At 44.1% G+C, this 21303-nt stretch overlaps 1 long non-coding RNA gene across 2 annotated transcripts; it reads left to right on the top strand.

Annotated features, from left to right (window-relative positions):
- The first annotated feature begins 3957 nt into the window (after positions 1–3957).
- Gm46843 lies at positions 3958–20209 on the top strand. Of its 2 annotated transcripts, none has more exons than XR_001784238.1 (2): positions 3958–4787; positions 19587–20209. It is a non-coding gene; the product is annotated as a predicted gene, 46843 (long non-coding RNA). The 2 variants fall into 2 exon arrangements; XR_001784237.1 differs by lacking the exon at positions 3958–4787 and adding an exon at positions 15609–15712.
- Positions 20210–21303: the final 1094 nt, after the last annotated feature.

Raw genomic sequence — 21303 nt, 5'->3', positions numbered from 1 at the left:
GTATTTGGTTCCCAGAACCCACATTGGTCACAATCATCTGTTCTCCAGTCCCAGGGGAATATGATGACTGCTTTTGGCTTCTGAGGCATATTGTACATGTGCATACGTGTAGGCAAACACTCATAGGCATAAAAATAAGTTTGGGGCAGGGCGTGGTGGCGCACGCCTTTAATCCCAGCACTCGGGAAGCAGAGGCAGGTGGATTTCTGAGTTCGAGGCCAGCCTGGTCTACAAAGTGAGTTCCAGGACAACCAGGACTATACTCAGAAACCCTGTCTGGAAAAAAAAAAAAAAAGTGTGGGGAAAAAACAATTACTACCATCTAGAAGACAACTGATGATTTTTCTCCTCCTGAGAGCCAAACCCCACTAACCCCCCAAAAAAGAAAAAAAAAAAGCAGATATTCATCTGGATGCAAGACTTTTATAAAATGTAACGATAGTTGCCCACTGCTACAGAAGTACCTCCAGGTGGCTGCCTACAGCCCATCCCCACAACACACTTGATTTTTTGGTTTTTCAAGACATGCTTTCTCAGGTTAATAAATAAATGTGTATTAGTATATTTAATAAAAGTTAGAAAAATTAGATTGTTTTGAGTTTTGTATGTAAAATCAACTGTTCATTGAATTTTCCTTTGTTTCTGGACTTTGAATTCTGATTCACTGATCAAAAATGTATCTCACTTATGTAGATAAATTCTGTAATACATAAAATATGTGTTATGTACATTAAAAAAAAAAAAAAAGACATGCTTTCTCTGTATAGCCCTGGCTGCCTGAAACTCACTCTGTAGATCAGGCTGGCCTAGAACTCAGAAATCCACCTGTCTCTGTCTCCCAAGTGCTTGGATTAAAGGCTACAACAACAATACACTTTTTTTTCTTTTCTTTTTTTCTTTTTCTTTTTCTTTTTCTTTTTTTTTTTGAGACAGGGTTTCTCTGTATAGTCCTGGCTGTCCTGGAACTCACTTTGTAAACCAGGCTGGCCTCGAACTCGAACTCAGAAATCTGCCTGTCTCTGCCTCCCAAATTCTGGGATTAAAGGTGTGGGCCACCACTGCCCAGCAACAATACACTTTTTAATATGCTAAACTTTCTTTTAAGCTTTATTTCTTGTCTTAGTTTCTCCCACATAGTATTAAACCTTCAACTTCACTTTTTGCAGCTCACTATGTTACATATTTCCTCTTCAGGTCTTCTCAGATATTAGATGCCCTATTTTTTTTTTCTGTTATTTTGTGTGTGTGGCGGGGGTTGGGGGGGTGGTGGTAGGTGTGTATGTGTTCAGGGCTGAATTAGACATGGTCTCTCTATGTTTTCTTGGCTGTCCTGGAATTCACTATGTAGATCAGGCTGGCCTTGAACCCACAGAGATCTACTTGCTTCTGCTGAGATTAAATATGTCTAGCCTCTGGATGCAAAACCAGTTCTGTGAAGAAATGCCACGCACGCACACTCCAGTGAAGTCTGTTTGACAGACTGAGAAGCCTGGGAGCACTCACGAGGCAAAGAGTTTCACAGACACTCACCTCCTGGAACCTTGGCGTTCTCATTAACCCGTATACGCATACCCTATCCCCACGTTAGTCTGGTGTATGGATCCACGTGCTCTCTTCAAGTATTATCTTATTATAAGTGCCTTTTAAGATTGAATTCTGATATAGCTAAGCCTTCACCAGTGTTCCAACGTCCTAGAAAGTCCTTGAGCTGACCATGGGCTTGGAATTCAGTAAGAATGTTGCCTGTTCAGTGACATTCAGAATTGCCTCTGGTATTACACTATCACTTAGAATAAAAGCCAAGTTGCTCCCATATACAGGAATTTACAATGGTTTAGGAAGTAGATGGGGCTGTGGTTTTAGAGTATTGCATTATTCATGAGATGGTTAGCTAGAATGGAACTTCCTAATTAGAACCATGACTTGAGTGTGAAAGCCCTTGCTCTAGGAGTGTAAAGACCTCACACTTGGCATCTAAGACTATAGCTGACCTTAGATAGGGCTGACTTTGTCTCAGTTATTTTATTGCCCAGTTCCTGCCAGCCTTTGCGTTTTCATTCCTTTGTTTTGTGTAAGAGTCATTAAGCATCCGCATCCAGTAACCTCATTTGTACCTTGCCGATGTGTCACCTAACTTCCCTATTTTCTTCTGTATAAAAAGTTTGATGCTCAATTTGACAAATTACACTCAGATTCTACACAATCTTGTGTGTTGGTCTGTCATTCCCTCCAACTCCTTGCCCATCTGCACCCAGAGACCCATTCCATGCAGACAAAGGGACCCAGAGGGTCTGCGGCAAAGAAGCATTGTTGTAGTTGATTTAATGGTAAAAATCTTAAAACCTCAGCAGGGGCATGGTGGCTCATGCCTTTAGTCCCCAACACTCCAAGGGTAGAGACAGACAAATCTCCAAGTTCCAGGCTAGCCTGCTCTTCAAGGCAAGTTGGAGGACAAGCAGAGCTAACAGAGAAACTCTGCCTCAAAAACAAACCAAACCAACAAACAAATGTCAAAATTTCCTTTTAGACAAAGAGATTATTTTTTGTACATCTGCACTTGGGAAAGATAATGTTTCTTGGCTTTTTGAGTAACTGCATAAACAGTGTGTATGTGGTATGACGAATTGTGTGTGCATGTGCATGTGTGTGTTGTGTGTGTGTTGTGTGTGTGTATGTATATATGTGTGTGTGTGCATGTGTGTGTGTTGTGTGTGTGTGCGTGCATGTGTGTGTGTGTGTGTGTGTGTGTGTGTGTGTGTGTGTGTGTGCTTTCTTGTGGTGCTGGGGATTGAACAGAACACTGCCCATGTGCTAGGCATGTGCCCTACCTAATACTGAGCAATATCCATGCTCCCTAGTGAGCTTTATTTATCTTACAAAACATGCTAATTGCTCATCAACCACATTTATAAAGATGCACAAAATTATTAATCAAGAGAAATGTACATATACATTTTGCATTTTTTGTTTGTTTTATGAAATGGGGGTTTCACTTTATAGCATTGTCTGGCCTGGAACTCCCCAAGTAGGACCAGGCTGGCCTTGAACTCATAAAGATGTTCCTGCTTTAACCTCCCAAGGGCTGCGATTAAAGTATGTGCCACCACTCCCATCCTTGCATTTTTTTTTAAAATTTATTTTATGGGCCTGAGTGTTTTGCCTGTGTATATGTCTGTGCATCATGTGTGTGCCTGGTGTCTGTGGAGCCAGAAAAGGGTGTCAGGTCACTGGGATCGGTGTTGCACACAGTTGTGGGCTGCCATGTGTTGCTGGGAACTGAAGCTAGGACCTCTGAAGAGCAGCCAGTACTCATAACGGTTGAGCCATCTCTCCGCTCCCCCGAACCCTGCACCCCACATCCGCTGACATGTTGATAGTCCAGGCTGGACTTGAACACGTTACAGAACTGAGGAAAACCCTGAGCTTCAGCTCTTCTAAGGTCTGTGTGTTTTGTAATTTTGCATTTTGAACAATGTATGAATATGGCTCATCTGCTCACAACCATTATAACCATGGAATTCTCTTTAGTACACCTGTATGTTATTGTACATACTCGCTCTCTCCATGAATGTGTGTGTGTTATACTATTTTTTCCTGTGTGACATGACTTATAAAATAGTCTATTGCATTTTTACATTTCTCAAATAAATCTCTTCTTAAAATGTAAATAAGTCTTTTAAAATAAATTTGAATTTTTCCCCAGAAGTGTAATTTTAGGAATTTAATTGTCTTGTTATCTTAGACTTAAGGATATTGGACTTTCATATTAACATTTTGGATTATGATATTTAGGATTATGTCTTTTGCCTTTATGGCTCAAATCTGAGTAGAGATGATTCTAAATAATTCAGATATGGAGAACACTTAGGGCTGAGGCAGAGTACTCGAGGGAGGAAAAACTCTGCCACCTCAGTCCCCCAACCTGGAATGAAATCTTGATAGTGTGGTACAGAGCACAGCTGTGTTTTATGACTGACAGAAGTTGCTGCCACGAGGCAGTCCCTCATATATGAGGTACAGTCCCTGATATTCCCAAGTTGTTCGTGGAGAAGTGTCTTTCTAAAGGTAGCGGGGGAGGTGCCCGTTAATCTGATGAAACAGAAACAGCCAGGAGCCAGAAGAGCCGTGGGTGTCGCAAGAGCTGGGCACTGCAAAAGAAGCTGCGCTGGCACAGAACATACCAGAACCAGAAAGCAGAACCCTTCCTTCCGCACTGTCTCCCCAGCGCCCTCTACTGTCAAGAGTTCCACATCATGACAGCTGCACAGGAGAAATATTTAAAGACCCAGCTAAATTTTGGCTGAGCAAGGTGAATTTTTAGCGGAGACTGTACATCAACCACTGACAGACCTACGCATTCCTCTCCCCGCTGCGAATTCTGCGCTCACCCTTTATAATCGGAAGGCCCATGCCCCAGCTGCATATGCCTTTTTCACCGAGAAGGTCTAAGACCCAGGCCTGGGACTTTTCTTCCAGCAACCCTAGGAAGAAGCATTGTGCCCTCCCAATGTGGCACCAGATTGTTCCAGATTACGTTTCATTGACTCTGATATAGTAAACACACGTCATGGGTTTGTTTCTGAGCCACTTCTGGTGTGAGGTGGCTTTGCCTTTCCAACAGGCGAGCGGTATCCCACTATTGGAGGTTGGAGTGACCAACCCCCATGTACAATCCGTGTAAATGGAGAAAATTCCAAATACCACATGAAGGAAGGAAGGCTGACAAGCAGTGGAGGTTGCTGGAGAAGAGAAGGTAGACAGACAACAAACAGTCACAGCACTCAAAGGTAAAGTGGACATTTCTGGTTTCTTTGGAGACTCAGGTTATAATGCTGTTTTGCTGGGGCAGACCAGTGGAAGAATGTGTTGCTAAAGCAGACATGTGAAAGACCGTTTTCCTGAAGCAGACACAGGTGAAAGGATGCGTTATGTTTAGAGAGACTATAAATATGAGCCCAGACAGTGGGAACGGGAGCACTGATTCGCTTTGCTCCTCCACAGTCTTTGTTGATGACAGGCATGTATGGGTTTGCCTTATACTTTGTTGCTGAGCTTCGCCTGTGGTGACTTCATAGAGAAAAACTCACCAAAGAACTTCTCCTTAGATTCCTGCGGCTTCTTGCCACTCGTTCAGTTGGGGAGCCGTGTGGTTTTGTCTGAATTGAATTGCTCTTGCGGATTTGTGTGTGGTGTCTGTGGAGGACAGCAGTGGCTGATTTGTGTTTGGTGTGTTTGGTGTGACTGGAATGAAAACAACGAAGACTGGAATCTCCTCAAAGAACTATTTCTAAACAGGTCCACTTCCCTCGTATCCTAATAACCTTTCTTTTCTACTACCTTTGGTGGGCGGTGGGCTAGACTGGAGGTTGAACCTTACTAAAGAAGGTTGTGGAAAAGATACGCCTTCCCAAAGACTTCCTGGGAAGGTGGTCTGGGCCAATCAGAAGTGTTGAGAGAATGAGGTGCTAAGTAATAGAATCAGGAAAGGAAAGAGGGGAGACTGGGCTTTCTGGTGCGTGTCTTGCCTCTGTGAGGCCTTTTGTTTCCATGATTTGTCTGTTTGGTGCTGAGGGGTAGAACCTACAGGTTCTTGCTAGGCCAGCATTGACCTGTGTCCCCTAACCTCCTAGTTTTTTTCATGGACTGTTCTGCTCTACCTACAGATAATCTGAAGTTGTGTTTCAACATGGGTCTTCTCTTCTTTATATACCCATTCCTTCCTCCACTTGCTTTTTGTTTGTTTTATTTTTTCAAGACAGGGTTTCTCTGTCACCCTGGCTGTCCTGGAACTTGCTCTGTAGACCAGGGTGGCCTCAGACTCAGAAATGCATAGGAATGTTGAGATTAAAGCTGTGAGTCACCACCACCCAGCATTTCCCTCCCTTCCTTCCTTCTTTCCTTCCTTCCTTCCTTCCTTCCTTCCTTCCTTCCTTCCTTTCTTTTTTTCTTTTTCTAAGACAGGGTTTCTCTGTATAACATATCCCTGGCTGACCTAGAATTCACATAGATCCACTTGCTTCTGCCTCCCCAGTGCATGCTGGGATTGAAGGCATGTGCTACTGAAAAGGTCAGCTCAGGAACTTTGGAAGGTCATGGAACACTTGCTCCTCCAGAAGGGAGAGGCTAATTAACATTCCTCAGACCTGGGAGAGGAACAACCTGCGGGTGGGGACACATTCCAAAGGATGGACCCTTGCCCACCTTCAGACAAGGGAAGTCCTTGCCACTTCATTCCCTAAAGACTAATCAGTTTTAGAAGTCACACTGTTCTGCCAATCACATTGTGCCTAATGCTGCTGCACTGAAAACTGTATAAAAAGCTCAATGAAGGAGCTGTGTGTGGTTGTCACTTCACCTTCAGTGCAGGACGACCCCAATGCATTGGACCAGTAAGTTCCTCTTGCTTTTTGTATTGATTCCGGCTACATGTGGTTCACTCAGGTGTTCCCAGTAACCTAAGGCTCATCAGAGTCTTACACTACCATGCCCAGCTCCCCTCTTTCTTGAGAGAGTTTTTCATGCCCATAGCCCAGACCCTTTTTATATAATCTAGTCTGGCCTCAACAACCCTACTGCCTCAGCCTCCACATTACTGGTATTATGGGATGAGCCACAAACCCAGTTATCTTTTTTCTTCTTCAATTTCCTCCTCTTCCTCCTTCCTTTTCTCCCTCTGTTTAAATCTATCTATCTATCTATCTATCTATCTATCTATCTATCTATCTATCTATCTGTCTGTCTATCTATCTTTGTTACTGTGTAACACAGGCTGGCCTAACCTCACTATGTAGCCTGGTCTAGCCTCAGCTATCCTTCTGCTTCAACCTACCAAGTTCTGGGATTATATACACAAGCTACTGAAAGAAAATAAAATTTGAGACCTGTGATTCATGTAATTTATGTCAAATAGCCCAAAGAGTTGTTTGTGAGCTTTGAAACCTGGGGCTGAGAACATAGCAGAACAGGCCAGGACATGCCAGGGTAGGCTGGTCGTTAAGACATTCCCGAAGCTGCTTGGCCATAAAGATAAAGAGAATGACATGCCGGACTGGCCCAGTGCCTCCCTATCTCCCACCCTTCTGACCTAAGTTAAATGTTATCTGCATGTACAGGCTGCTGATGTTTAAATGGACCAATCATGTGAAACCATGCCAATTCCTCTCTGCTGATGTTTAAATGAACCAATCATGTAAAACCGTGCCAATTCCTCCCCCAGCCCCAGCCCCAGCCCCAGCCCCAGCCCCAGCCCCAGCCCCAGCCCCTTTTCTATAAAAACCCCTAGCTTCCAAGCCTCGTGGTCGAATCCACTGTCTCCTGTGTGAGATACCTTTTGACCAGGAGCTTTGCCATTAAACTACCTCGTGCTTTTACATCAAGACGGTCATCTGTTTGTGATTCTTGGGTGCACGATGAATCGGGAGTTGAGTGGGGGTTTCCCCACTAGATTTTTTCACTACCATGTCTAACTCATCATCATTTTAAAGTTATTAAATATAATTCCCTTGGGAAGGGTAATCTAATGTCCCACCATATATCAACTATTTCTGGAAAGAAATGGTTATAGTTCTCTCTGGTGCTATACTTGGAAGTGAAACCTGTGAGCTAGCCTGGCTTGACTAAGCAGAGAGACAAGAACAGGAAGGCTGAAGTTCCTCAGATCTGACCATGGAGCTACAGCCAAGCCAAAAACACTCAGGCAGCACCGACAGGAATGTGATTACCATAGGTCACCTGAGCTATTATCGCTGTGGTAGGAAGAGAGCAGAAGCAGGAAGGAGTAGGATTAGAAAACCAGTGAAGATGGGGCAGGAAGAGGCAAGCTGGAGCATTGGCTGAAGGGGGATGCTGGGTACTTCTGAACTATTCTGTGTAAGGTCAGAGATACCAACGCTTTGTTAATTAACTCATTCTTTGTGTGAGCAATTTTATGCACACCTGCTAATAAAACTTCTCCAGGGCCTGGAGAGATGGCTCAGCAGTTAAGAACACTGGTTAACTGATTAATTGGTTAACTTCCAGAGATCCTGAGTTCAATTCCCAGCAACCACAATGGGGACTCACAACCATCTGTAATGGGATCCGTTGCCCTCTTCTGGTGTGTCTGAAGACAGCAACAGTGTACTCGTGTAAAAAAATAAATATTAACAACAACAAAAAGAAACCTCTCCAGGAATCAACACAGTCCATTCTTAGATTTATAATGCTTTTATATATTTTAAAACTTCATACACACATGTATGCCCCCACTCTTCCCCCTAGCTTTTTCTAGGTCTACCCCCAACCCTAACCCCACCCCCTTCCAACTTCACAAACTTTTTTTTTTTGAGACAGGTCTCACATAGTCCTGGCTGGTCTGACACTTTTTATGTAAATTTAACTGGCCTTGAACTTACAGCCATAGTCTCAGTCTTCGGAATACTGGAATTAAAAGCATGAGTCACAAGGTTCTCTCCCTCTCTCCCTCTCTCCCTCTCCCTCCCCCCACCCCTCATAACCCATCCAGTTTGATTTGTGCTGCCCATGTATGCATGGATGTGGGGCCATCCAGGAGATGACTTGCCAGGAGCCATACCTTTAGAGAAAACTGACTCTCTTTCTGACAGCAAACACTTACTGTCAACAGCTCTTCAGCTAAGTGTGGGGGCTGATAAGCTCCTCCCTGCCACTCGGACCTGGAATGTGGACTGACTTGATCTTGTGTGTAGCTGTTTATCCCTTTCTTACTCTGATTGCTCCTTGGTTCTTTCTCTGCTAGAATGTGTTGTGGTGGGTGTTGTGGAAACAAGCCTGCCCTGGATAGCAGTACACAAGTTATAGGTTACACCTAACCTGCTCATCACTGCACGCACTGCAATTTTGACCAAAATAATCACCAGACTATCTTGTCCAGCTGTTCACCTAACAACAGTAACCAAAGGAGTGTGGGAGCATAGGCCTTAATATAACCCTCAAGGGATAAAGTCAGAATACAAAAGGAGGAGCACAGTAATTGTCAGGTATCCTCCTGTATCCATAAGTATAAAAATGTGCAGGATGGTTCTGTGTGGCTAATCCTACAGCCATGACTTAATCTTTCCTTTTGCTGTCGAGTGATTTCTGCTTTGGCCTATTGGATGCTGTTGGTCTCACTCCCTCCTTGATACCCCCTGTCCTCCACTGATTCCTCTTAGAGCAAAACCTATGGTCCCTACACAGAGTCATTACCCTCCAAAGGCATCTGTCTGCATCTTATCCCCTGCACCTCCGGTTATGTTATGGTAAAGGCGATTTTGCAGCTAAGATTTGGTTAAAGAGTCTGGGTGGGGAGATGGCCCTGGGTGATCTGGCTGGAATAGTGTGGTTATCATGGTGTTGCTCATAGGGGGAAGAGAGATGAAAGATGGGAAAAGAGACTGGGGTGATGCAGGATCATGAGCTGGGGATGCCAGTAGCTTGTAGAAACAGGAAATTCAAGGAAGTAAAGATTGTATTCTGAGTGGGAGAAGGATGCTGAGGAACGTCTGAGAAACACCGAGATCTATGCTGTAAACCTCAGGGTCATAGAATTACAGCTTGGGAATCATCCAACATTAGATAGACGTGCATGTAGCATCTATTAGGTGCCCTGTCTGTAGACAAAGGCATCTGCTTTTGGATATGTTTTAGTGACTGCCCAGATGTGCTCAGATCTTAAGCCCCAGATGTTGTGAGATGCTGTTATTTGGAGAAAGTTCTTAGCAGATGCAATGACATTATAGAACTCAAAGGAGATTGACCCTGGATTCTGGCATCTCCAGGGACAGGTGTCCTTATGAGCTAGGCAGAGGGAGAGTTCAATAAGGAAATACCTGTGATGATGAGAACAGAGACTGGAGTGATGATGTCACAAGCCAAGGAACTCTGGAGGCAGACAAGGCAGGTGTGTGTGTGCGTGTGTGTGATAGAGCCTTCAGAGGAACACAGGCTTCCCAGCCTCCAGAATTGAGAGAGAAGACTGTGGTTGTCAAGTCTTGTGGCTTTCGGTCACTGTTGTGGTAGCTACAGCCACTAGCAGAACTGCTTTCCTTATTCCTTTATTATACCAGAGCCATCAGACCCTGTTTGCTGACCATGCTACAAACAGAAGTCCCTGGGCCAGGTTCCCTCCTATTCCTCTGATGTGTTGGGCTATGGTTCCCATCTCTTTTCTCCTGTGCTTTGATGACCCACTAGTGCATTCAGCTGCGTGCTCTACGTTCAGCACAGGTAGGACAAAGAGCATTAAGACGAAAGCGGTGTGGCAGTCAGGTGGCATAGCTGTCAACAACTCAAATGGACAGTTGCTAAAGTGATGGAGCAAAGTCCATGAGGCCCCTGGCTGGACCAGACATTGATGGTTTAGAGGCTGATGGAATGTGTGTGTATTTACATTCATGAGACCAAGGGTGTGCGCATGTGTGTGAAAGTCCAAGAAACAGGGAGAGGAGGGGGGAGGGAGGGAAGGAGGGAGAGAGAAAGAAAGGGGAGGGGGCTATCTATGTGTCTGGGTGCTGGGGTGCTCTAGCACATGCCACATAACGCAAATGGAGGTCAGAGTAAAACTCTCAGGAGTCTGTTTTCTCCACGTTGGCAGCTGTGTGTGGCACACTCTCTTACCCTTTGAGCCACCTTGCTAGCTTTTCATGTCAGTTCTTACCACATACTATCTCTGTGCTCAGTGGACTCCTTTTGAATAACCCTGTAGATGAGGAAACCAACGCTGAGGGTCGTGTATGTGCTGGAGGTCACACAGGTAGCAGGCGGGGAATGTCAGCAGAGGAGCAGGAAGTCTGACGTCTTCACTCAGGACCTGGAGAGAAATAATTTCTCTATTGAGTAAGGATTACAAAGAGAGAGAGGAGGCACCCTGTCTGGATGCCCTCAAAAAAGGAAACTCTACTTCACAGAAAAAATGGTGCAGTGTGGAATCTAATGACCAACACTCATTCTCCACTGGAATTCAGGTCTGGGAGCCCAGAGGCCAGGCTCATTAGGGGAGACGGCCATCTTGCATGGTCAGTTGTCCTGTTCTTTATTCCACATACAAGAAGTGGAAATTCCAGGGAAGTGGGCACCCTGCTGGGCTCCCAGAGAAGGGAACTTGGTCAGCTTCTCTGAGCCCCAAGGCTCCTGAGGTGATGTTCTCTCCCTGTCTGCAGCCCTGAGGCCTTCTGCAGCAGAGCCTTGGAGCTAGAGGATAAGACAGCTTCTGTGAGGGTGGAGCAAAGACTGGGTTGAACTCATACTTCCACTTTAGAGCAGAGATGTGAGGCCAAAAATAACCTGTGACTGAGATACCTGGAAGAGGGAATGTCCCTAAGCTGCTAGCAAGCACAAGAGAAGGAAGAAGAAGCAGGGAGACCTGTTCAGCTGCAGCTGGAGGTGTGGCCCTCAGAGACTGTGGGCAGCTAGGTGGCCACAGGGAGGGAGCCCCATGAACACAAGGGCAACTGGTGTTGCAGTCTGCCGGTGTGCAAATGACCCTCATGTGCTGAGAGCCATGTCTGACCAAAATTGGCATCTTCTGTATGTTCAGGAACTCTTTCAAATAACTCCAGTGACAAGTTATTAGTGATCCTATTTCCTTGTTTTTAGATTGCTCACACTATATATGAAAGCCGAGCTATTTCAGTGATTGCATTTCTGAGTCATCTTGTCGATTCCCTCATAGTTTTTACCTCTGCGCTATAATCTCCTCCTTTTGTTCTGTGGATATGGGCAATAATTATGCTCTTCTCTTTTTTTGCCTCCCTTTCCCTCTGTGAGATCACGATAGCAACGATAATGAAAGAGGCAGATACGGTTTCCTTGACTCTTTCACAGATATTTATAAAGCTGAACCTGATACTGTGCTTCACTTCAGGTCAGAAATGACAGATGAGCTGATAGAAACGCTCTCCTGGATGTCACAATAAACAAAGGACTGTCTCAAGTTTGGGCTGATAGAACAGATGTCAAGCATGTGCAAGGACCCGTGCTCAGTCCCTGAAAGGCAGCTCTTTTAAATGTGATCACACTATCATTTCTTGTCATGCTTCTACCTGCTCAAATGTTGTAAGTAGATAATCTGAGGGAATTATAATAAAATTGCTCCTGTATTTGATAAAGGAAACATACATGTACATACACACAGATACATACATAAACATTCATATACACAGACACACTGAGATACACATAGACACACACATGCACACACAGACACAGATACACAAAGATACTTGCTAACATACATACAAAAACACAGACATACACATAGACGCATACATACATACATACACACACATACACACACATTACATACAGACATACATATATATACATACACATATACATACACCCCAGCACAGACACACACACACACATGTATACACACATGCAGACACATATACATATAGACATGCAGGTTTACAAGCAGTTACACATATACATATATACTCCAGCACAGACTCACACAGGTACACAGACAAATACACACAAATAGTTTTGCCTTTGAAGAGCCTATCAAATTGTATATCTATCTTGACTATTTACTAACTCCTCAAAATTTTTTCTAAAAAGTATTTTATATGTATGAGTGTTTGCCTATGTGTGTGTGTCCCACACAAATGCCTGGTGCCTATGGGGACTAGAAAAGGGCATCAGGCCGGGCGTGGTGGCACACACCTTTAATCCCAGCACTTGGGAGGCAGAGGCAGGTGGACTTCTGAGTTCAAGGCCAGCCTGGTCTACAGAGTAAGTTCCAGGACAGCCAGGGCTATACAGAGAAACCCTGTCTCTAAAAATTAAAAAAAAAAAAAAAAAGAAAAAGAAAGAAAAGGGCATCAGATCCCTTGTAACTGGAGTTACAGACAGTTGTGTGTGTGGCTGAGTGGGTGTTGGGAACCAAACCTGGGACCTCTGCAAGAGCAGGAAGTGCTCTTAGCTGCTGAGTCATCTCCCCCGCCCACCCCTCCTCATTTATATCTTTGAGACAGAATCTAGCTATGCATTTCAGGCTGGCCTTAAACTTGCTATGTGTCTGTAGCTCAGATTAGATTCAAACTATGGTCTGCCCTGCCCTCTGAGTCCTGGGGATAAGTGATGCTCTACAAGGTCAGGCTTCTGTTTCTTAATGGACCTGTTTTTCTATCATTTGACATTGAGGTTTATTGGTTAGTTTGTCTCTCCCCCTCCTCCTCTCCCTTCTCTTTCTCCTCCTCCTCCTGGAGACAGGGAGGGTCTTAAACAGACCAGCTGGTCTCAAACTCAAATATGTTTGTTTGTTTTGTTTTGTTTTTTGAGACAGGGTTTCTCTGTGTAGCCCTGGCTGTCCTGGAACTCACTTTGTAGACCAGGCTGGCCTTGAACTCAGAAATTCACCTGCCTCTGCCTCCCAAGTGCTGGGATTAAAGGCGTTCGCCACCACGCCCGGCAAACTCAAATTTGTGATTGTCCTGATTCAGCCTTCTATGTTATGGGACTACAAGCGTGTGTCACTATGTTTCAGTGTTACACTAAAATGTAAAGAATTTATCCTGAACAACTCAATATTTTTAACACCAAGAAGGCTGAGAGACCTTATTTAGAAAAAAGAGAAGGAAAGAAGTTATAGTCACCCAAGAAAGATGACTTTGTATGGCTGAGAACACTGAACCACATGCTTTGCTTAACGGTTTCCTGGTGGGTGGGGGGTGTTTTACAAGTGACCAGATTTAGCATTCTCTGGCAATTCTTTACCTGCTTGACTGTGGTAGGGAGATGAGAGAATTGAAACAGAGGAGAAAGTTTTATTCTAACTGGGAGCCATTTTTCCATTTCTTTTATTCTAATCGATCTATTAGATGCTCTCCAGTTGATTGAACCACACTGGTGAGGGCCTCACTGCACATAGTGCGGAGCGTGCTTCCTCATCCACACAAACCGTCAGGAAGCCAAGAGCCTAACTTCCTGTTACTCAACAGGGGCTTCTGTAGGCACGTGGTGTCTAAACAGCGTCGTCCTGCCAGGTTCTTCTTATGACTGTCCAACCCAAACTACTCAGTGAATACTTTTGACAGAGCTTGGAGCTCAGAGAAGAGTGCCCATTTTTCCAGGCACATCCTCCAAGTGGCAGACGACTACAAGCCAATGCCAAAGGAATGCACACCTTGACCGCAGGAAATCTGGAAGTCTCAGATTTTAAATGTAGTTCTTCCTACAAGCGGAAGGTGGTGATTTTGTTTAGTCATGCGAACGTGCCCTTGGACTTGCTTTGGAAAGGGATCTATCTACGCTAACTACTATATCATCCAAGCCATTGGACAGGATTCTTGGACCATGATGACAGCGGTCAATTAAATGTATTTTTGAAGCTGGGCAGTGGTGGCACATGCCTTTAATCCCAGCACTTGGGAGACAGAGACAAGCATTTTTCTGAGTTTGAGGCCAGCCTGGTCTACAGAGTGAGTTCCAGGACAGCCAGGGCTACACAGAGAAACCCTGTCTTGAAAAACCAAACTAACTAACTAACTAACTAACTAACTAACTAACTAAATGTATTTTTGAGGTAAAAAGTGCCTGGATTTTGAAAAAAACGAAAAATAACTTGTGACTGCTCACAGTATTGGCACCAATAATTAGGACTCTTGGGTGGAAATGGGCAGATATTGATGAGGAGGAGCCCTAGGAAGCCGGGATGCGTGAGTTCATCAGGTGACTGTCAGCTGTTCCGGAGAACAAGCAAATGTTCATTGATTTCTGTACAGCAAATGGCCCCAGTGTTTAGTTTGGAGTTAAGATGTCTCAGCAGGGGGCTGGAGAGATGGCTCAGCGGTTAAGAGTCCTGACTGCTCTTCCAAAGGTTCTGAGTTCAAGTCCCAGCAACCACATGGTGGCTTAAAACCATCCATAATGAGATCTGACGACCTCTTCTGGTGTGTCTGAAGACAGCTACAGTGAACCTATATATAGCAATAAATAAATCTTTAAAAAAAAAAAAAAGATGTCTCAGCAGCTAAAGCTTTAGTGTGCGATCCAATTAGAAATTCAGATTCAGTGGCTCACTCTATGGTCTCACCACACCCACAATGAGATGGGAGGCAGAGATAGAAGAATCGCCCTGCAGCTCACCGCCAGCTATCCTGGAGCAAACGTACCGCAGCAGAAAAGAGTCACTGTTTCAGCAAAGTGGAAGGCAACTGACTCCTGAAAGTCGTGTGGAGCTATTGCCTCTTGTGGTTCTGTGAGGGCTGACTGGGTTCTTTTAGCAGTTCTCAAGGTCTCTCGGGCAGCCACGGGCGGTTGATAGTTGGAGTGCGATCAGCCTCCTTATGAGTCATCTGAACTGGAGCCTAAAATGGCTCCCACGGTAGGCTAGGAGGGTCGATGCTTATCTCCTGAGAGTCCTGGAGGCTACTACAGGAGCATGGGTGCGGTTCAGGCTTTTCAGTGCCTGTGTGCTAGGATCTTACCAGGAGCCCTCTAAATAAGGGCAATTTAGAAAGTGTCGGATAAGGCTGGGTGGAGGTGGAGCGCACCTTTAAACCCAGCACTCAGGAGGCAGAGATAGGCAGGCGGATCTCTGTGAGTTTGAGGCCAGCCTGGTCTACAGAGTAAGTTCTAGGATAGCCAGAGTTACACAGAGAAACGAGCAAACAACAACAACAAAAGAAAAGCATGTGCTATTATATCTGCTCTTAATGTTATATGAAGATGAAACCCAGGTTTTGTGCGCACCAGATGAGCATTCTGTTAGGTGAGCTACACCTATCCTCCATGCAGTAAAAAGCTTGTGGTCGAGGGCTTGCCTTGTGTTTGTGAGGACCTGGGTTCCATCCTCAGCGCTGAAAGCTGAAAGCAACTAACTAAACTGCAATAATTAATGATTATATGTACTCATGTGCTAACCAGAGTGGGACAAGGAAACTGTCGTGCCAAGGCCCCTTGCTCTGGGGCAGCCCCACTTCTAAAGCCAGTGCGTTGTGCCTTTTGTCCACGCCTGCCTGTCCGGGTACCCAGATCTTGTGTCTGAGCTTGAGATAAAAAGTAAAGGAAGTTATGGATAGTTTTAGTTGAAGTCAGATTGGAGAAGGTTGTTGGGGAAGCTTTACCCAGCAGGAGACTAGGTAAAGAGTGGGACTGGGTGGTTCAAGGATAGCATGTGCTGAGCCTGGTGTGGCCCTGGTGGGGACAGAGTTCCTGCCTCTGGAACAGGGCTCCAGTGTGAGTCTCCACAGTGTCAATGGCTGCTGTGGGTGTAAGGCTTGTTTGTATAATAAGGGACATATTTTTACATTCCTCTGAGGAATGTCCTCTTTGTAGACGTTAATGACTCCATGAGAACTAAAAACAATACAAGTCTGGGAGTCAAGGGTGTGGCTATGTATCCACAAAATGGTAAACACTGGGACAGCCCTTAAGGCTACAGGAAAGAGCTCTAAATACACATGTTTAAAGAATATATATATGTAAAATTTCTCAATTATTGGGGGCTTCATGAATCTAAAGGAACAAAGGCAGTTAAGTTACACTATAAGCCAGCTTGTCAGAAAGTACAAAGATAGGCAGATTCCTGAGTTCAAGGTCAGCCTAAGATAGAGTGAGTAAGTTAGGCTCAGGTGTGGTAGAAAGGGTAATTTCAGGGCAGAGTCACACCCAACTATCTTATTGTCTGTGCTTAGCCAAGGCAGGCAGATCTCTGAATTCTTTTGCAAGGTTAAGAAAAAAATGTATGCTTGTTGTCTCCCAAGAAACAAAGGGCTGGCTGGGGTCTTGGGTTGCAGATTCATAAGATAATCTAAAGGAAACCTGGAGTAAATGACTGGATTGTGTAAAATAAAAGACTGGACCTGTGTTCTGTAGGAGACAAGCTATTCAGATAATTTTTTAGGACAAAAAGAGAGAACTCTTTTTTTGGCTGGAGAGATGGTTCAGGGTTAAGAGCACTGACTGCTCTTCCAGAGGTCCTGAGTTCAGTTCCCAGCAACCACATGGTGGCTCACAACCATCTGTAATGGGATCTGATGCTCTCTTCTGGTGTGTCTGAGACAGCTACAGTGGACTTAATTATAATAAATGAATAAATCTTTAAAAAAAAGAGAGAGAGAGAACACATACACATACAAAAGCGAGCAGGACATGGACACACACACACACACACAGAGAGAGAGAGAGAGAGAGAAATCTGTCCATGTCTTTCTTTCCAGTTGTTCTTTTTACCACTCCCCGATACCCCTTCTCTCAGAACCCCTCTCTAGGCTGGTCCATGGCAGGCATGCCTCTCTGGCATTTATCCTGCTAGTGAGCAGACTCTATGTTCTCAATGTGAAGTGAAGTGGTGGAAGGCACACTGAAGGAAAGAGTTTGGGAAGAATTGGTCTAGGGGTACCGAGCACTTGCTTAGTCTAAGGAAGCCCTGGAATTGATCTGTAGAACCACAGAAACTGGGCATAGTAGAACATTCCCAGAACCACAGAATTCAGGTGGTACAGGGAGGATTGGTTCATGGGCATTCTTCTAAGATACACAGGATCCTGTCTGAAAGGGAGAAAAAAGTGCTGGAGAGAGAGAGAGAGAGAGAGGGAGAGAGAGAGAGAGAGAGAGAGAAGAAAGAAAAACATCAAGAGCCCAGGATCTATGAACTACACGTGTCAAGGTTTAACAGACAATTTGACATGCTTTCAAAGATTGATAATAGTTCACTATCAACAATGGCAGCACCATTTACAGAGATTACGACCACTACTGTTTTACTGAGCATCTTGTATCTGCCAGGTGCCATCTGACCTGCTGGGCCTGCCATTCTCCTGATCTTTATAATCCTAGGAGTTAAGGGTTTTGTAAACTTTAAACATTTGGAGACTTCACGGAAGCACAGTTCCCTCTCTTTCGCATGGTTGTATGGCTGATAAGTTACACAGTACCAACTGGAACCCAGCGGTGTTTGACTCCAAAGAATAGAAGTTTCTTGTTTTGTTTTGTCTTCCAGAGGATTTTGTTTCTACTTAGGAAGAAATTTCAAAATGAAATCATACTTAAATTTCTCTTTGCAAAGGAACACATGCCAGTGCCCTACCAAATGCTGTTTTTTGAAATCAATTCTCTTGGCAATATTTGGACCTAAATATTCTGCTGATTTTTATTTAATCTGGAGCCAAGTCATCTCCTCTCCATCAAGACAGGATTTCTCTGTGTAGTCTTGGCAGTCCTGGAAACCACTCTATAGATTAGGCTGCCCTTGAACCCTGACACTTCCTGTCTCCCCAGCACTAGGAGTAAAGTCATGTGCCACCACTACCTGGCTGGAGCCAAGTTTTAAAAACTGTTCTTTGATGGATATATGCGTATTTTGAAGTAGTCATGGGAAGTAAGGTTATTCACTAATTGCCTGTCACATATACTAGTAATAAATCAAACTTTGTTTCTGTTTATCTGTTTTGAAGATAAGGTCTCCTGGTGTAGCCTTTGCTGACCTGGAACTAAATCACTATGTAGATTAGGCTGGCCAAAGGAAAATTTAAAGAAGGTAGTCTGTATAGAGTTTAGGAATTTGCTATAGAGGAAAGCAGATATTATATTTTGTGTGTGTGTGTTGTGAGTATTTGAGTAAGATTTATACTCCATAATAAAACTTGACCACAATTGTGCCTGTGTGTGTGTGAATGTGTGTATATGTGTTTGTGTCTTCACGTGTGTGTGTGTGTGTGTGTGTGTGTGTGTGTGTGTGTGTGTGTGTAGGCTGGAATTGATTGATGTTAGTTGTTTTCCTCAGGTGCTTTCTATGTTATGTGTTTTGTACAAGGCCATCTTTAGTTACATGGTTAGTTAGTAACATTCTTAGTTACATGAAACAAGCCAGCTTGTTTCAAAGGGAAAAGAAAATGTAATTTAAAAATAAGAATAAGGATCTCTTCAAATGTAAACACCATTTAAAAGATTCTAAGGTGATATTTTGACAGATGGTAAAAAGAGCAGTCGCCTAAGAGATGCAGTTTACAGCAATTCTCCACAAAATGCACCCAAATGCCTGCCAAGGAGTATCTCAGACCATGTCTCAGCTTAAATCCCATCTTCTTTCTGCAGTCATTTTTTTTTTTTTTTGCTGTTTTCCTTTTTGAATAGATATTTATTTATTTATTTATTTATTTATTTATTTATTTTGGGGCAGTTTTTGGTTCATAGCAACTTTGAGGGAAATGTACACAGTTCCTATAAACACCCTCCTTAGCTCCCCAAGCATAACTGTCTTGAGATATGGTTGTATGTCTGTTAGATTACTCTATACTGACTGGAGGACCTATCCCAGGACCTTGTGCATGCTGGGCAAACACTCTAATGGCCCCAGAATGTTCACTTTTAATATTCTGCATTCTGGGGATATAAAGAACATGCCTCCATTGTTACAGTATCATACAGAGTACTGTCAAACACCTAGCAATTCTCTGTGGCCCACCTTTTTATTCACGTCTCCCTCCCCATTAAAGTCTGACAATCACCAATGTTTTTAATTTTCATCTGACATTATTATTACTTGAGACAGACTCTCATGCATTTCAGGCTGGTTTCAAATGCTCTGTGTAGCTGTGGGTAGATGACTTTGAACCTCTGACCCTCTTGCCTCTATTTTCCAGGTGCTGGGATTACAGGTATGCACTGCCACACTCAGCGTCATGCAGTGCTGGGACACAGGTCAATCTCAGGGACCACCCGATGTAATGTCTGTCACTGGGACCCAGATGTGGAGAGGTTGGCTGGCCAGTGAATCCCACGGATCCTCCTTTCTGTACCTTCTCAACCGTGGACTCACAGCTGTGTGCCACCATACCCAGCATTTTGCATGGGTGCTGGGGTTTGAACTCAAGTCTTCATGCATGCAAAGAAAGCTCTTTACTGACTGAGCCATTTACAAAGCCCTTATTGCTGTTGTTTTCTGAGCTAGGGTCTCTTGTATCCCAAACTGACATCCAACGCCACGTCTCCTGCTGAAGAAGACCTCAAGCTTCTCATTCCCCTCTTTCCCAGGTGCTCTGGCTATGGGTGAGCACCACCACACAGTGAAAGGGGAAGTTTTTTGAAGATAGATCTTTCTATGTTTTGGAAGTGGACTTTGGATTTCAGGGGATGGAAAAAGGATAATGTCTTATCAAGTTTGTGGATGTGGCAGTGCCATTTCACTGTGATGGTCAAGTCTGGGGGAGAGGAATCCAAAGCTCATGGGAATAATAAAACAAAAGAGTAATAAAACTAAGGAGTAATAAAACCAATGTAGGAACTTGCCATCTCCCTTCGAATGCTGTTTTCAGTTAACCAAACTGTCTTAGTTAGGGTTTCGTTGCTGTTAAGAGACACCATGACTAGGCAAATCTTATAAGGGACATCATTTAATTGGGGCTAGTTCAGAGGTTCAGTCCATTATCATTATTGCGGGAAGCATGGCAGCATCTATCCTGACATGGGGCTGCAGGGGGAGCTGAAAGCTCTAGATTTTGATCCAAAGGCAGGAGAAGACTGGCTTCTATGTGGGTAGGAGCTGGGTCTCAAAGCCCACCCCCACAGTGACACACTTCTTCCAACAAGGCCACACCTCCTAAGAGTGCCAATCCCTGGGCCAAGCATAATCAAGCCACCACACAAGCTCTTCTCATTCCCAAAGCAGATACCCTAGAAAAAACTCCTTTTGATTGAAGGACAGTTAGCAAATCAACTTTGTCTTACAGGCTCATAGAATTCAATTAATTAAAACTCAAATTTTGCTGCTATTTTTCAAGGTTTTCTATGTGTTAGACCTTTGCCTATTTTATCTTCATGTTACAGCTGAGATATGAGGGTGAGAGACAGATTTTTGGTTTGTTTGTTTTGAGACAGGGTTTCTCTGTATAGTCCTGGCTGTCCTGGAACTCACTTTGTAGAACAGGCTGGCCTCGAACTCAGAAATCCACCTGCCTCTGATTCTCGAGTGCTGGGATTAAAGGTGTGTGCCACCACGCCCAGCCGGGCAGATCTTACCATCTAAACCGGTGCTGGAGTGACAGGCTGTGTCAGAACTGCCCAACTGTCTTTAAGTGACTTTGGTTTCTCATTTTGTATGGGTTGCTATGTTACAGAACTTTCTATGATGGTGGGATGTTTTATAGTGCCAGTGTCTTTATAGTCACGTGATCAGTGTCAGTAAGGAACCAGATCTTAAATTTAAATTTTAATCAATACACCTGCTTAGTGGTTTTGCCAGTATGAGTCTAAATAAATGGCTTCCAAACTGGGGCGCACACATCCCAGGAAGGGAAGAGAATACACAGACTGCAGGTAGAAAACTTATTACTCCATAGATTTATATCATTATTTGGCATG

The sequence above is a fragment of the Mus musculus genome, chromosome 4 (genome assembly GCF_000001635.26).
Source record: "Mus musculus strain C57BL/6J chromosome 4, GRCm38.p6 C57BL/6J".
NCBI lineage: Eukaryota > Metazoa > Chordata > Mammalia > Rodentia > Muridae > Mus > Mus musculus.
Note: the sequence above shows the minus strand (reverse complement) of the source record. Positions and strands in the feature narration are given on the sequence as shown.